This window comes from Amphiprion ocellaris, chromosome 13 (genome assembly GCF_022539595.1).
Source record: "Amphiprion ocellaris isolate individual 3 ecotype Okinawa chromosome 13, ASM2253959v1, whole genome shotgun sequence".
In the NCBI taxonomy this organism is placed as follows: domain Eukaryota; kingdom Metazoa; phylum Chordata; class Actinopteri; family Pomacentridae; genus Amphiprion; species Amphiprion ocellaris.
In genome coordinates, this window is record NC_072778.1 from 755,673 (window position 1) to 772,902 (window position 17,230).

General features: G+C 38.9%; 1 protein-coding gene across 6 annotated transcripts in view; it reads right to left on the reverse strand.

The window, feature by feature from the left end:
* Window positions 1–17,230, reverse strand: part of LOC111582719 (protocadherin-1) — a 263,570-nt gene that overhangs the window by 123,541 nt on the left and 122,799 nt on the right. The window lies entirely within an intron of this gene.

Sequence of the window (17,230 nt, forward strand, 5' to 3'; positions counted from 1 at the left end):
ATCATATTTCCAACTGTCCTTGAATGCATCACGTGTTGGGTGGTTCCATTGAAATGTCAACTTAGAAAATTAAGTAAAGTTTCTGACAAAAATGAAAAAACTGTGCACCTTATCACAAACAAAAAATTATATGTTTGAAACCAATCCAAAACCAGTCCAATACCAGTCTAAAACCAAGTCTAAAACCAAGTCTAAAACCAAGTCTAAAACCAATCCAAAACCAGTCCAATACCAGTCTAAAACCAAGTCTAAAACCAAGTCTAAAACCAAGTCTAAAACCAAGTCTAAAACCAATCCAAAACCAGTCCAATACCAGTCTAAAACCAAGTCTAAAACCAAGTCTAAAACCAAGTCTAAAACCAGTCCAAAACCAGTCTAAAACCAAGTCTAAAATCAAGTCTAAAACCAGTCTAAAACCAGTCCAAAACCAGTCTAAAACTAGTCTAAAACCAGTCTAAAACCAGTCCAAAACCAGTCTAAAACGAGTCCAAAACCAGTCTAAAACCAGTCCAAATCCAATCTAAAACCAGTCCAAAACCAGTCTAAAACCAGTCCAAAACCAGTCTAAAACCAGTCCAAATCCAATCTAAAACCAATCCAAAACCAGTCTAAAACCAGTCTAAAACCAGTCTAAATCCAAGTTAATGAAGTCGTGATATTTAATTAAAGTTTATTACTGGTTGCTTCCTTTTGTTTTTTATTACCTTTAATATCAGCAAATCATCATATTTCCAGCTGTCCTTGAATGCATCACATGTGTTGGGTGGTTCCAACAGTAAAATCTAAACTAAAAAACTGTGATATTTAATCAAAGTTACTTTATTTTGAGTCTCAAAATCAATCAAAACTAAAGCGTTTGCACCAGATTTGGACAAAAACTAAAAAAAAAAAAAAAATGCACACCTTGGGACAAAAAGAAGCCTTAACTGATGTAATCGAGTACTTTTACTTTCATACTTTCTACTTTAGTTCATGAATCCTGGAAGTATTTACTGCTCTAAACCCATCTGACAGCTAATTCTGCACAAATAAAACCCAAGTGAACATTCCCAGGCTGCTGTTTTTCTGCTTAATAACGGCTTCTGCTTCTCATTCATGAATTTCCTCTTCATAATTGTGCACTTTTACTTAACTGACATTTTGAAAACTAAAAAAGTATTTTTTCACATCGTGACCTTGAACCCTCTAAACTCTAAAATTCACTCGCAGGTTTTAAAAAAGGATGTCATCTTAAAAAAATCACCAAAATCAGGCCATTTATCAGCACCAGATACTGTAAAAACAGAAATAATTATTAGATTTTTCAACTTTCAGAAGGTTGTTAAAATAATCATGTGTGACATGAGGTTCAATTGGAAAAAATTCACCAAATCTAAGCTAAAAATTGTGATATTTTATTAAAATCACTGTATTTTACATGTGTCCTTTAAAAAAATCTAAGAAAAATTAACAGTGTGACCCAGATCCAATAAAATTCTGTGGTCCTCGGAAATAAATTAACCAACATGATGGCATTTTGTCAGAGCAAGAATCTGTAGAATAAAAAATAAGGAGAGAATTGCCAGATTTTCAACTTTCCAACAGCCCTGGAACGTCTCACATGTGAAGTTCCACTGGGAAAATCTAAAGTCAAAATCAAGATATTTAATCAAAGCCACTTAAAATTATGATTTTAATCACAATATTAATGAAAGATTCTGCCAAAGACTAAAAAATATGCACACTTTGTTGCAAACAAAAAATTACATGTTAAAAACCAGTCCAAATTTAGACCAAAACAAGTCTAAAACCAGTCTAAAACCAGTCTAAAACCAGTCTAAAACCAGTCTAAACATGACAGAAAGTCTGATAGTATTTATGAGACAAAAAAGATAATATCATGATATAAAACCTTCAAACGATTTAATTAAAAAGTCAAAATTCTACATCAAAAATTTAGTTTTGACTGAGTAAAAAAATGTAATTATTTCCAAACGATTACAACTTTAAATCTGTACTGAACCTCGTCCAGCAGCAGATGGTCTGAAAGCACAAAGAGGCAGAACTCCATGTGTTGAAAATTCTTTTCTACTTTGGAGAGTCTGCTGTGTCGTTAAAAGTTCAACAATGTACCTGAAGCATTAAATTGAATCGTGAAAACTGTACATTTACTGATAATATGGACCTCTGACTGTGTTGTTACTTTAGAGGCACAGAATCTTTAAAGCGACGTTACTGCAGAGGCCTTCAGGCTCCATATTTACCTCCATTACTCTACAGTCGACCTTCATCACTGCTCACCTCAGGAAGAGTCTTTAACCCCAGCGGTACATTTATTTGACATTGTGGAGCTCTTTGTAGCTCTGTTTGGAGAAGTAAACTTGCTCTCTCTGCATTATGTGAAGTACAGTAGCAAGAGAATTGCCAGATTTTCAACTTTCCAACAGTCTTTGAACGTATCACATGTGATGTGTTGTTCCATTGGGAAAATCTAAAGTTAAAATCCAGATATTTAATCAAAGTTACTTAAAATTGCACTTCTAATTCTGCTGAAAACAAAAACATCTGCACACCTCATTACAAACAAAATGCCATGGGTTTAAAACCAGTCCAAAACCAAGTCTAAAACTAGTCCAAAACCAAGTTTAAAATTCGACCAAAACAGAACAAAACCAGTCCAAAACTAAGTCAAAAACTAATCCAAAACCAAGTCTAAAACCAGTCCAAAACCAGTCCAGAACTAAGTCAAAAACTAGTCCAAAACCAGTCAAAAACCTGCCCAAAACCAAGTCTAAAACCAGTCCTAATTCAAGTTTAAAACAAGTCCAAGTCTGAAGCCAGGTCTAAAATTAGACCAAAACAGACCAAAACTAGTCAAAAATCAGAATAAAACAGTTCAAAACTAGACCATAATTATTACTATAGTATAGTATTAAATTTAATCCTGGAAACTGTACACTTTGCCGATAATCTGTACCTCTGATTGTGTTTTTCCTTTGTGATGCAGCTGCTTTTACTTTAGAATCCCATCTATAAATCAACGTTAATGCAGAGGCCTTGAGAAGAATGACGAGTCTTTTAGATTAATTTGGCATTGTGGAGCTCTTTGTAGCTCTGTTTGCAGAAGTGAAACTTGTTGTCTCTGCATTCATGTGTGTGTGCTCCAGCTAACCCTGCACACCTCCACCTGTCTCCCTGTTTCCATGGCGATCCATCCCCGCCGAGGGTCACAGCAGGACATCAGAGAGACAGTGCTGGATGCTCCGGGGAGTCGTACCTGTTTACCTGCAGCTCTCTGCCCATTAACGGCCTGACATCACCTCGGCCAACACGCTCCAGCCGGCTGCTCTGTTCATTAGCCGCGATGATGCAACCCGACCTGTGGCTAACTCCCCCACCGCGCCGCGCTCTCATTGGACGGGTTCCCGGGGGTCACGGCCCCGCGATGCCCCCCACTGGCCGGCCATCTGCCCTGGAGACGCCGCCTTGAAGCCCACCAGGAACAGCTGCCGACGCTAACGGAGGCGGCTAACCGGAGCCAGGGCCCGGCGGGAGGCGGCTTTAGCAGAGCCGCTTTTAGCTCGCTCGGCGCTGGAGCGGCCAGTCGCATCCTGTTCAGGGCCGACGGTCGAGTGGTGACTTTGATCTGAGAGATAATCTCACTGATGAGCTCTGGGAAAATATTCCACCAAAATATTACAACCACGAGGAAATATGTGCAAAAAATACACAGATCTGAATGTCAGCAAACACAGGAAGATGAAAAAGAGACAAATGTTGGATAAATCTCTGGGATCTAATTAAGTGTAAATCCAGTCCAAAACCAAGTATAAAACCAGTCTCAAACCAGTCTAAAACCAAGTATAAAACCAGTCTCAAACCAGTCTAAAACCAAGTATAAAACCAGTCCAAACCAGCCCAGGACCAAATCTAAAAACAGTCCAAAATCAGTCTTGTTGTGTGTTTCGAAAGACGCCTATAAAATGCATTATCATCATTGTTTTTACTAAATACATCCCAGAATCCATAGAGTTCAAACCAGTTTTTAAGAAAGATGCTGTGAACAGGAACTTGAAGCTGCTTCCAGATGTTTGGCCTGTAGTTAACATCAGGTTTCCACCAGATGATAGAAGCTGATGCAGGAATTTACTTCCATCCTTATTATTATGAACTGTACAGTAATGTGAGTCTATATGAGCTCCTTCCTCCCTAAAACCTTTCCTTCTGATGCTGGACTCACCTGGACCTGATATCACAGCATCTACAAGCACAGGTCTAATTACTAAATGGATCCTGGAACATAAAGAACGTCACCAATTAGCCTGAAACGTTTTCAGAGGGCTGATATTGGATCAGTCTTGTTTTATCATGCCTGAAAACTGATTTCATGCCTCTGAGGGTTTTTTTTTTCTCCCACTCGGCAGGAAGGACTTTCATATTTCAAGTGCTTTTATATTTTATGCCAATAAAGAAAACTCGGGCTGACAGAAAGGACAGTTTGACAGTTTATTCAAGCTGCAGTTTAAGAGCCAAGAAGGCTGAACTCTGAAGAGAATACAGAGCAGTTCACGGCGCTGAATATTCATGATTCTAGTCAAACACGTGGCTTCTGAAGATACTATTTGTTAAAGGTTACGTGTCAGCAAATAAACCAAATAGTGAGGTAGAGACACTTGAAGAAAATGTGAAGAGTTCACCTTCAGAAGACAGGAGCCTGTTATTAATTTCAGGCTGGGTGTTATCTGGGAGATAAGGACTGAGTTATTGTGTTCTTATGGAGGTATGAAGCAGAGAAAAGCAAATAAACCGCTGAAGGAGATACAACACCGTGCTTCTTTAACATTAACATCCAAACTGTATTTAATGCTGATGAAAGAACCATCTAAATAACACTCAGAAAATGGTTTAGTCCTATTCAGTTGCTTCTTCATCCTTAACAAGATCCTTCTAAAAGCTCCTCAGTGGTTCCTCCTAACCTCCTAAACTTTCTCTGTAACTCTTCGAACATCCAGCATTGCGTTATTCTCCAAAAGTCTCCTGAATATTCGTAAATTTCTTCTTTTCCTTGTTTAAAATCTGTAAGTTCTATACCGTACTATGCTGTGAGATGACATGAGATGACAGTGGCGCTATAGAAACTCAATTCTTTAGTAACACTGGAGTTCTTCAAGCAACCTTGGACTCTGAATGTTTGTACAAGGTTCGTACAGGTTGAACACACTGAAACCTCTGGAAAGAAGTGAAAAACAAAGACGGACTGGACACTGGTCGTCCAATAAATCAGTCCATGAACATTCGTTCCCTTTAGAATTTCTGTAAAGACATCATTCATTCCTTGTTAACCCTAAGAAACCTTGAACACAGCTTCATCTTTCAGTGACCGAAAAGACCTTGAGAATGACCTGTAAAACCAAAAGTACTCACAAAATGAATATGTGGAACATGGAAGTAACTTTTCTACCCAATAAAACATCTTTGAGATACTTGAATTTTGTGATTTACATCATTTTAAGAAGAAAACAATGATAATTGAACTAAACATTCACAGAAATCTGAACTAAATGAGAGATATCTGCCACCAGACAACATTTGGTCACTTTGTCTTTATTATTTGCATAATTAAGGTCATTTCTTCTGTTTAATTTTGACATCTGATGTCAGACATTAGAAACAATATTACTGCCTACTTCTTAGAAGACCTTGTAAAACCCTTGTATAATCCTTAATAACCCCGGAGACCTTCTCATGGACCTTGGAATATGTTAAATATGTTGGAATACTCCAACATATTTAACATATTTTGTTTTGGCAGCTAGTGTAGAAGGTTTTTAAGGACCACTAGTGATGCACCCTGAAGTGATTTATAGTACTTCTCCAATATTCCCAACGAGCCCTGAAACTGATCCAATTACCTCCAGAAACTTCCTAAACTAAACCTGAGACCTTCTTCAGCAGAACTGGAACTTCTAAAATCACCCCAGAAAACACCAACGAAGCTCCACAAGCAGCTCTGAATTCGAAGGAGAAGAAGAAAAAAAACACTAGTTTGGCAAACAGACAGAGAGAGTGCACACACAAATACACACACAAATACACACTATCTATATCGCACTACAACACCGGCAAAATAATCCAATCATGGACACACCACAGTGTGTGCTGCAGCTCTCAGCATCCTTGCTGTTGTACATCAGTCGAATGCTGGCCGAGCTCCGATTTACAGCTACTGCCAAACACACACCACAGATAGACACACAGACACACACAGACACACACAGACACACACCTCCTTCTGTAGTAGTGCAGCGGCCACCGCAGATAAGCTCAAATAAACAACAGACCTGGAAAAATAAATCCACCTCCCTCTCTCTCCCCCTCCCCGGGGACGAGAGAGGGCATCCAAAGAACGAAGCCTGTTACTATAAAGCTTCTCCACATCACACACACTCGCACACAGACACACAACCACAAACACACACAACCACAACACACACCAAACACTCGGCGATACAAATAAGAAACAGAGAGGGAGGTATGGTTCCACTGGGAGGAATCACCTCTTCTATCGCTCCACACACTCCTTTTATCTACTGGCTAATGAGGAGCAGACATATACACACAAACACACACACACTCCGTCACAGACACACAAACACACACACACACTCCAGAAGCCAAATGCATGCGAACACCTCCTCAGGACGCTGGTTTCGTCAGACCGTCTCTCAGCGAGTGTCCCACTTCCACAACTATGGACCGCTGCTTAAAGCATTATGTAACATACAGAGAGAGAGTGTGTGTGTGTGTGTGTGTATGTGTGTGTGTGTGTGTGTGTGTGGGTGTGTGTGTGTGTGTGTGTGTGTGTGGGTATGTGTGTGTATGTGTGTGGGTGTGTGTGTCTGTGTTGTTCAGCCCAGAAAGCCTTTGAACACTCAGCCTCTCTCCTCAGTATGGAGTGCAGTAACACTACCGGCTCTAATTAGAGTGTGCACGTACACTCAGTGTGTATGTAGATGAAGTGTGTGTGTGTGTGTGTGTGTGTGTGTGTGTGTGTGTGTGTGTGTGTGTGTGTGTGTGTGGTTAAAGTGTGTCCATGATGAGGCAGTAAGTGAGGATTTTGCAAACTAAGCAGTTACCAAAACAGGAAGTGAGCTGCCGTCGTCGTGTTTGTTGATGTTTCAGATACACGACGGTCACCGACCCTGGAACCAGAACCTCCTGAACAACTTCTCAGTCTGGAAACTCAAGGAACCAAGAAACCTCTTCAAGGAACGTCTAGAACATTGCCAACTAAACACAGAACTCTAACCGCTAGGTATCTCAGGAACTCTTTGCAAGACCAGGAAATCTCAGCTAACAGCAAACCTCTGACAACAACTTTGGCTTTATCAAAGATCCTTGAACGTCTCTCTGAAACCAAGTAAAGACCACTAAGTTTCTTCATTACTTGTGGAACATCTGAATTCATGTTACATCTCAGAACCAACTGGTTTTGGTGAGAAACTACGTCATGAATCCTGAACCATCCCAGACACTTTATCAACTACACACCTCTGAACCATCCTTGGTTACTTCTTAATCCATCAAACCCCAGAAGCCACTCAGGAACTTCTTCAGAAACCTCTACATGGAGACACAAACATCCTCAGAATCTCCTGAAATGTCTTAGAACTTCTTCATTACATTGACAACTGCAACCAACTCGTTTTAGTACCTTCTCTGTGATGTCTAGTATCTCTATTAGGTAAAACAAAACCTTAAGGAGTAGAACGTCCTTGATGGCACCTGCTATCTTGCCTAACTTGTGGAAACTCCTGAAAGACTCAGGAGATCTCAAGTGACCTCTGAAGGTTTTCAAAACCTTTTCAAAAACCTCTGAATTCGGTTTGGAAAAATTGTCTCTTGCTCTTGGATTTTGCTAAATAAATGACCTTTAGGAAACCAAAAGGAACCCAATTTGCAGAACCATCACACTGTTCCCTCAGAGCTGCTGAAGGAACCGAAGACCTTCTGTTAGCACTCCTGTAACTTCCTAAAGAACATCTCAAGCCTAATTATCACTTACAGAATCTTTCTATCCTTGTACCTTCTGAAAGATTGTTGTAACCTCGTCAATGAGGAATCCTAGGACCTGGTCTGTAGGAACCTGACCTTCTCAAGCCCCAGTAGCGCCACAAACCCCTGGAGGATGATCTCTGGAACACCATTAGTGATCCTGTTCGATGAACCTCCTGAAGGAACCCTAAAACCTCTTCTAACACCACGACACCTCTATGAGACCTAGAAGCTCCTGAAGGATCCAAGGTGAACCCTAAAAGGAGATCCTAACTGTCTCCTGAAACCTCGCTTGATTCTCCTCAGAGGGTCCTAAAACTTGAACTGGACTCCACCTCTGGGTCCTCTTTAAGACATCCAGGTACCTCCTTAAGCAACCATCTGGAACCCCCTTCAGGAACCTGCTGAGTGGGCTCTGAGAAGTACCGATAGAACTGAATCTTTTCCTTCTTCTGGTGGTTCTGACTACACATTTGTGTTTTACTGAAAGTTTAGTTTCTCCCGGATCAATTATCTGGAACATCAGAGTTTATTTTTGCCGGAGAACCGCTGGCAGCTGCAGAACGCTGACTGCTGCTGGAAATCTCTGAATTTTTGGACACGAAGTCTTCACAAGTCTGAGAAAAACTAAAAATAAGGTTCCGGGGAGAACAGTGGTGCTGTGGGAGTTGTTCTGACAGGCTGGAGGAGAACCGCTGCCCCCCATCATCACCCACCGGAGGAGGAAGGAGGAGGATCCCTGAGGAGGAGCAGGAGGAGTCAGAGGCCTCATGTAGGAGACAGATGGAGGCGATTCGCTTCACTGAGGAGAACACATGACCTCCTCCTCTGTTTCCCTAAAAACAAGCTCATCAGATCCAGCAGCAGTTAGTTTTACTCCTCCTTCACTAGCCGTCAAACTGTGGCAGCTTTTAAACCCGTTTCAGCTCAGAAAAAGTCCAGACTCCACGGATTTCTGTTTTTATTAAAAAAACTCTGAACGCTTTTTAAACTATAAAACATTTTCCCACATAGAAATGTATAAAAAACCAACATGATCCGATGACAGAAGACAAATCTACACCCCGTTTTCTAGAGCAATGCCAGAAGATAATGAAGATGACAATGATTTCTTTTTGCAGTGATTTTACTTAGTTCTGTGGGGATTTTGTGCATATTAGTGGTGATTTCAAGGCTTTCTGTGGTGATTTTGTGTCTTTTTGTGGGGATTTTATTTCCTTAAGTGGTGATTTTGAGCATATTATTGGTGATTTTAATGCTTTCATTGGAGATTTTGATTCTTTTTGTGGTGATTTTGCTTCTTTTTTGTGGGGATTCTACTTCCTTTAGTGGTGATTTGAGCATGCTATTGGTGATTTCATGGCATAGTTTTTTCTAAGTTTAATGCATCCAACGTGTTCACGTGTCTAACATACAAAAATAAAAGTATTTTCATTTTAACTTCTGTCTTCCAGTGCTATCTGGCCGATCTAACTGTGAACAGACCACGTTGGCCTGCATACCGAACATTTTCTGTGTTTTTGCAGTTTTTATCTGGAAATCAAACTGGTGGCTGATTAAGAGGCGAGATAGAAAAACTCCCTGATATTGTGCGTCTCTGCTGTGCAGCGATTACTGCAGCTCTCAGACTGATGCAATCAGCAGATAAAGAGCTCGCGTGTGTGCACGTGTGTGCACGTGTGTGCACGTGTGTGCACGTGTGTGCACGTGTGTGCACGTGTGTGCACGTGCAGGCCGACATGTTCACATGAGGTTTGGTCCACGGAGACGAGCGCACCTCCAACACACACTCCATAAATCAGCCTGTTATCCAGCAGCATTGGTGTCAGGCGGCGTTCCTCTCTCCCACCTTCCTCCTCCCCCGTTTCACATCTTCTTTTTCTTCCACATATGCAATCAAATCTCACAAACGGCAGCCTCTGCTCGCTCACAGTTTGGTTTCCATCTGTCCATCACGGACAGGAAGCGGGTGCATTAGCAGAGCGAGGACGGGATGATGGAATTAGCGTCCATTATCTGACCATTTACAGGATGAAAGAGGGAGGAGGAAATGATAGAAATCTCACCACATCTCTGCTCTCAGCACTGCACAACAAACCACAGCGTGTTTCAAAGCCTGTTTGTGTTGTTGGTGCGGTCGGAGCCGACCGGGGCGGAAACCTGCCAAACCTGGAGACCTCCCATCCAACCTCGTTTTCAAACACCATGTTGTTCTCTGTCTGACTTCTGTCGTTTTGTGTTTCCTTTTTGTCTTGTTTGTGCTTCTTGTCTTATTTTTATGATTTTTTGTTTTGCTTTATTCTTTGTTTTTTGTCTCGTTTTTGTCATTTTGTGTCTTATTTTTGTCGTTTTGTGTCTCATTTTTGTTGTTTTGTGTCTCATTTTTCTCATTTTGTGTCTCATTTTTGTCATTTTGTGTATTATTTTGTTGTTTTTCCTCTCATTTTTGTCATTTTGTCTAATTTTTCTCATTTAGTGTCTCATTTTTCTCATTTTGTGTTTTTTGTGTCGTTTAGTGTCTCATTTTTGTCATTTTGTGTCATTTTTGTCGCTTTGTGTCTCATTTTTGTCATTTTCCTTCTCATTTTTGTTGTTTTGTGTTTCCTTTTTGTCTCTCTTATGTTTTTTGTCTTATTTTTTTAAATTTTGTGTCTTGCGTCTGTCATTCTGTGTCTTGCATTTGTTGCTTTGTTTCTTGTTTTTGTTGTTTTTTTTATCGGGGTGGAAACCTGCCAAACCTGGAGACCTTCCATCCAACCTTGTTTTCAAACACAGGTCTGAAATTTTACCGTCTACAGATCAGATGTGAAAAAACTAGAATCATCTTGTGGACGTTCTGCAGCTGAGGACATAAATCTTTAAAAGTAAAAAAGAGGCTGGGTAATTCCCTAAAACAGCTGATCCCTGTGCTTTTAATCAACCAAAGAGGAGAAATGATGCTTTTATTAGGGGCTATTTTGAGCAGCAGATTAATCCACATTAGTGTTTGGAGCAGCAGGACGGGTGGCAGAGTGGGACTGAATCCAGATAAATACATGTCCAGTAGGTGGAACAGAATATGTCAGGATCTGAATACACAAAACCAAACTGTGGGTTTTGTTCACATTAGTGTCGTCCTACAATCACATATAATCAAAGTTATCGAATCATAATTATACATTCTGACCGCAAATGCTCAATAAAAACATTGAACTGCTTTACAGGGTGTTTTCTCAACCTCTGAACCCAAAACGCTGCCTGCAGTTCACACAGAGGCCTGCTTAGCTTTATCTAAAAATAAATAAACCGACACAGCGATGGAACGTTTTCACACTGAGAGTCTTGTCAGAGAGCACCAGATGATCCACCTTCACCGCCTTCATGGAGCCTCCTTACAGCTGAACCACGGCGTCACATGTCATGAGGATTATGTCCAGATTAAAGGACTATATGTGGATAATCCACCAATAAAAATAGGTGGAAAAGCAACCAAGATGCATTAAGGAGAGCCTGAAATCCCTCAGAGCTCTCCAGAGACATACTCTGGCCTCAAACATCTGCAGATCCGACCTCCACCTCCCAGCATCCGCCCTGAAGCTGCAGCAGCTCGGAGACGTTCTGGAGGTTTCCAGGAGGTTAGAGTAACCGGAGATCCGTAATTCAACTACAGAGGCCGAACAAACGGTAATGATAGAAGATGTGCTTGATGCTGCAGCTCTTCATCAATCTGTCTAAAGCTCTTCAGATCCGACCGATCAACAATCAGTCACACAACCGGATGATCGATTCGACGTGTGGAGGAGGAAAACTCAAAATAAAATGCAGAAAAACACCATTAAAGGATGCAAAATTACCACTAAAGGAAGCAAAATCACCACGAAATGAAGCAAAATAACCACTAAAGGAAGCAAAATCACCATTAAAAGCCTTGAAATTAACATTAATATGCACAAAATCACCACTAAAGGAAGCAAAATCACCACAAAAAGAAGCAAAATCACCACTAAAAGCCTTGAAATCACCAAGAATATGCTCAAAATCACCACTAAAGGAAATAAAATCACCACTAAGACGAGTTGCGTTGGTTAATTAGTGTTTAATTAGTGCTGGACTGTAAATGGACTGAATTAAAGTATAAATACAAGATAAAAATTTAATTTACTGATTTAAATGAAGCTTTTATGACACAAACATCATTCTGATATAATAACTTTGCATCAGCTGCATATTGTGTTTAATTTAAACTCAATCAGAACTAAATTAAAGCTGAGTTAATTAATGAAATTAGCTTTGATAGCTTCATTTTCCTTCACTTTGAGTTCAGGTTTCTATCGACTAAACACACTGCCACAGTTTTAACGTGATGTAGAGGACATTTCAGTGTCAGTTTGACTTTATTTTGGAATATTTTTAGACAGATTTTATTCTCCAGCTGCTAAAAGTTGATGGAAGAAGTTGTTCTGCGGCACGTGGCTAAAGCTAATGCTAATCATATTTAATTTAATTATTTAATAAAGTTTCATTTGGATATTTTGCCCAACCAGAGACAACTTTTCATGTTAATTTCTTAAATAGCTAATTCATAAATAAAACATTAAAAAGCCAAAGACTACACACAAAAAAACACAAAACAAAAAAATCTATTAATTTCAAACAAATGTTTGTCCAATTAAAAAAATGTGTGTTCATAATAATAACAATAATAATAATAAGAAGAAGAAGAAGAAGAAGAAGAAGAAATGTTCATAATAATAATAATAATAATAATAATAATAATAATAATAATAATTTTATAAAATGGATTAAAATAAATTCCAAAACATAAAATAATACAAAAATAATATATATAAAAAACAAATACAAAATAGATACATAAAATAAAATATTAAAATATTTAAGGTAATTAAATATAACTTCAGTAGAAGTTGTCTTCACCCAAAGAGATTCATGGTTTTTGTTGAGCCCAACATAATTTTTTAAAGCCAAAACCTAGAAGAAAAAAAATCTAATTTTAAACAAATATTCATTCAATTTAGAATGTGTTCACAATAATAACAATAATAATAATAATAATACACAAATTGGCTTAAAAAAAAAAAATATATATATATACACACATATATATATATATATATATATATATATATATATATATATATATATATATATATATATATATATATATATATATATATATATATATATATATATATATATATAAAATGGGCTGCACAGTGGTGTAGTGGTTAGCACTTTCGCCTTGCAGCGAGAAGATCCCTGGTTCGCGTCCTGGCTTTCCCGGGATCTTTCTGCATGGAGTTTGCATGTTCTCCCTGTGCATGCGTGGGTTTTCTCCGGGTACTCCGGCTTCCTCCCACAGTCCAAAAATATGCTGAGGTTAATTGATCATTCTAAATTGCCCGTAGGTGTGAATGTGAGAGTGATTGTTTGTCTCTGTATGTAGCCCTGTGACAGACTGGTGACCTGTCTAGGGTGTCCCCTGCCTTCACCTGAGTCAGCTGGGATAGACTCCAGTCCCCCATGACCCTAGTGAGGATTAAGTGGTGTATAGATAATGGATGGATATATATATATATATATATATATATATATATATATATATATATATATAAAATAATAAAAATACATGAAATACATGAATAAAAATACATGAAAAAAAATCTTTAAATTAATTAAATATACTTTCGTTTAAAAATATTCATGTTTTTTTTTGCGGCCAAACAATTTTTTTGAGCGTACGTCCTCTAATAAACCAACCCTGTGTTCTGAATCATCCCTGCAGACTAAAACCTGCGTATTCTGACTGGACAAAGCAGCGAGGGATGATCTCCTTACAGATTACAAGAAGAAGAAGAAGGAGAAAAAAAAGCAGCGGGGATTATTTTTATATGAGATTATGAATATGACTCAGCTCGGCTTATCTGAGCAATAAAGGTTGAAGTTTTGAATCGGGGAGAGTAGAGTGTATCTGTGGTGGTGCGTTAATCCTCAGAAGACCAGCTGTAATCTGTTGACCTCACACACACACACACACACACACACACACACACACACACACACACACACACACACACACACACACACACACACACACACACACACACACACACACACACACACACACACACACACACAGGAGGACACACACTTTCTTGGGAGATCACCTGCAGGTAAAACATGTTTGACCATCAAAGTGGAAGATCGTACAACACCATCACTGCCAACACACACTCGGCTTCACCCTGACCTCATTCCGCCGTGCACGCTCCCCGTGCACACACTCACACACACACATACTCAGACACACACTGGGTGGCAGTAGCCGGTGGGCGTGCGAGCAGCTGTGAATAATTGTGTTTACAGATGGTATATGTTGGACCTGTGGGTCGCAGAGAGAGAGAGAGAGAGAGAGAGTGGAGCATTCAAACCCAACCTCGCTCGCCCTCTCCTCCGTTAGCTCAATCAGCATCAGCACTAACGAGGCGCTAACGGAACAACGAGCGGCGACAGAAGTAAAAAATAAAACCTGCTTTAGTTGTTTAGGTGTACGTCTAGTGCAGGGGTGTCAAACATGTGGAACGCGGTCCAAAACCGGTCCTCCAGAGGGTTTTGTAATATTTTGTCTTGTTTCAGTTGATTTTTGTCTTTTTTTTTTGGCCGACTTTTGTCATTATATTTCTCGTTTTTGTTGATTTGTGTCTCATTTTTGTCATTTTGTTTCTTGTTTTTGTCATTTTGTTTCTCGTTTTTGTCATTTTGTTTCTCGTTTTTGTCATTTTATTTCTCGTTTTTGTCGTTTTGTGTTTCATTTTTGTCGTTTGTCTTGTGTTTTTGTCGCTTTGTAACATTTTTGTCTAATTTTTGTTTTGTTTTGCATCATTTGTCTCTTTTTTTGTCTTTTTGTGTCTCATTTTTCTAGTGTCTTGTCTTGCTTTTCTTGTTTTTCTTGTTTTTTGTCTTTTTTGTGCTTTTGATCCTCCAGTAAATCCTCTCTGGTTCAGTTCCAGATGACTAAATGTTGTGTTTCTTTGTAGACACTCTGTGATCTGGAAGTTGTAATGTGGAAATGATAAACTGAGGCTGAATGTTGCTGAAACTGAATCATGTGCATCTAATCAATCATTTGGCTCCGTGAAGGAGATAATTGAAGCACTTTATTAGTTAAACGTGAACGACTAAAAGCTGAACATCGTGATCTAAAAGCGATATTATAGGTGGGAGGCAGAACGAGAGGCGAGCTCGACAACGCCACACGACCGCCATGAAGCAAAAATACTCGAAAACCCTAAAATATGTAATTAGCTCTCAGCCCAAAGTGAGAGCGCCGTCTTCTAATTCGGTCTTTGTGTTCGGTTAGTGATATAAAGACGTCTTAGTCCTCTTCATTTGGATAAATGGGGCTTTTTTTATGCTTGGGCCGGTTTATGTTTTTGGACTTTAAAGATTTAAATGAAGCTTTTCAAATATGCAGCGGCTCTGGATGTTCAATGTATTAATTATATTCAGCACAAGTATAATTGACTGGTTTTATGTTCCCAGCAGCTGTGCTAGCAGAAGGAAGTGTGTTCGGTGTCTGGACTGAACATCCGCGACGCTGCTCGGGTCAAACGTGGACCAAAACAAACTCGGAGAAGCGATGGTCCCGCTGAGGAGCTCACAATCAACTCGACTGAGATATGATGCAAATGTCGTCTCGGCTCGTTGAAAACATGTAATAAAATGCAACTTGAGCTGCTGTAATCTGAACAGGAGATGCTAGTTTCTAATGACCGCTGCAGCTAACTGCTGCTAGCTTTTAGCTTTAGCATAAAGTATGGACACCATGTGGATAAACTACATCTCACCTAGAAAGCAGAATGTTATTTGAGGACAGGTCTCTCTTGAGAATGAGACCCCATGTCTCAATGATTTTACCTGTATAAATAAAGGTTAAATAAAAATAAAAAAGAAGTAGGCATGCAGCAGGAGGTGGCAGCGATAAAAGTCAGAAGCTAAATTTCTTTACACAACTGTTAGCTGCTTTTACAAATTCAAAGTGGTAAACTGCTAACTTAAACCAAAACTACAATGTAAATACCAGCGAATAGGTACAACATATATATATATATATATATATATATATATATATATATATATATGTGTGTGTGTGTGTGTATACATATACATGTATGTATATATGTTTACACACACACACACATATATATGTATGTGTTTATGTATATGTATATACATACATATATATATATATATATATATATATATATATATATACTTTTTTTTTTAGATAGATAGATATAAAAATATATAATACCTCACAATATAATGTGCTAACATCATGATCATACAGGCCCAGTTAAGCTGTTTAATGCTAACCTAGCTTCAAAACTTATCAAAGATAAGTCTACAGGGATGTAGCTTCATTAGCATTTTGCCATCAGTCAAAGGGCTAGTTGTTAGCTGACACTTAGCCTTTTGACTGAAGACAAAAGGCTAGCTTTTCAGCTAACAACAGGCTAAGAACTTATTAGACGATTCTATTCTATTCTTTATTTTTACCAGGTAAGCTCAGTTGAGAACAATTTCTCATTTCCAATGATGACCTGGGAAGAGGCCCCAACAGGAAGAAAGATAACAAATAAACAATACATGTACAAAAATTAGAAGAAATTAAAAGATGTATTATTTATTCTGTTATCCTGTTTTGGTGTCAAAACAGGTAGAACTGTGTGAGTCAACATGTTTGATACCTGAAAACACTACAGTCTGTATGGACATTAGCATCATTAGCATCTCTCAGCGTTTCACATGTTAGCTAACAAAATGTGTTTATTTAATCCCAGTTAAGCCCATTAATGCTAATCTAGCTTCAAGCACATCAAAAATAAAGCTGCAGTAAATGTAGTATTATTAGCTTTTGCACAATTTAGAATCAGACAAAACGCTAGCTTGTAAGCTAACAATTGGCTAACAGCTTGTCTAGAGTCAAAGGATGTCTTGTTTACTCACTTTTAGTGTTAAACAGGTAGAACTATGTGAGTCAACATGCTTCTAAAGAAAAACTGAAAACACGACAGCATGTAGGGACAACAGCATCATTAGCAAATCTCACTGTCTGCTAACAAAATGTGCACATTGGGCCCCAGCTAAACTGTTTAATGCTAAAGCTAGAAGATGTTTATTTACTCAGTTTTACAAT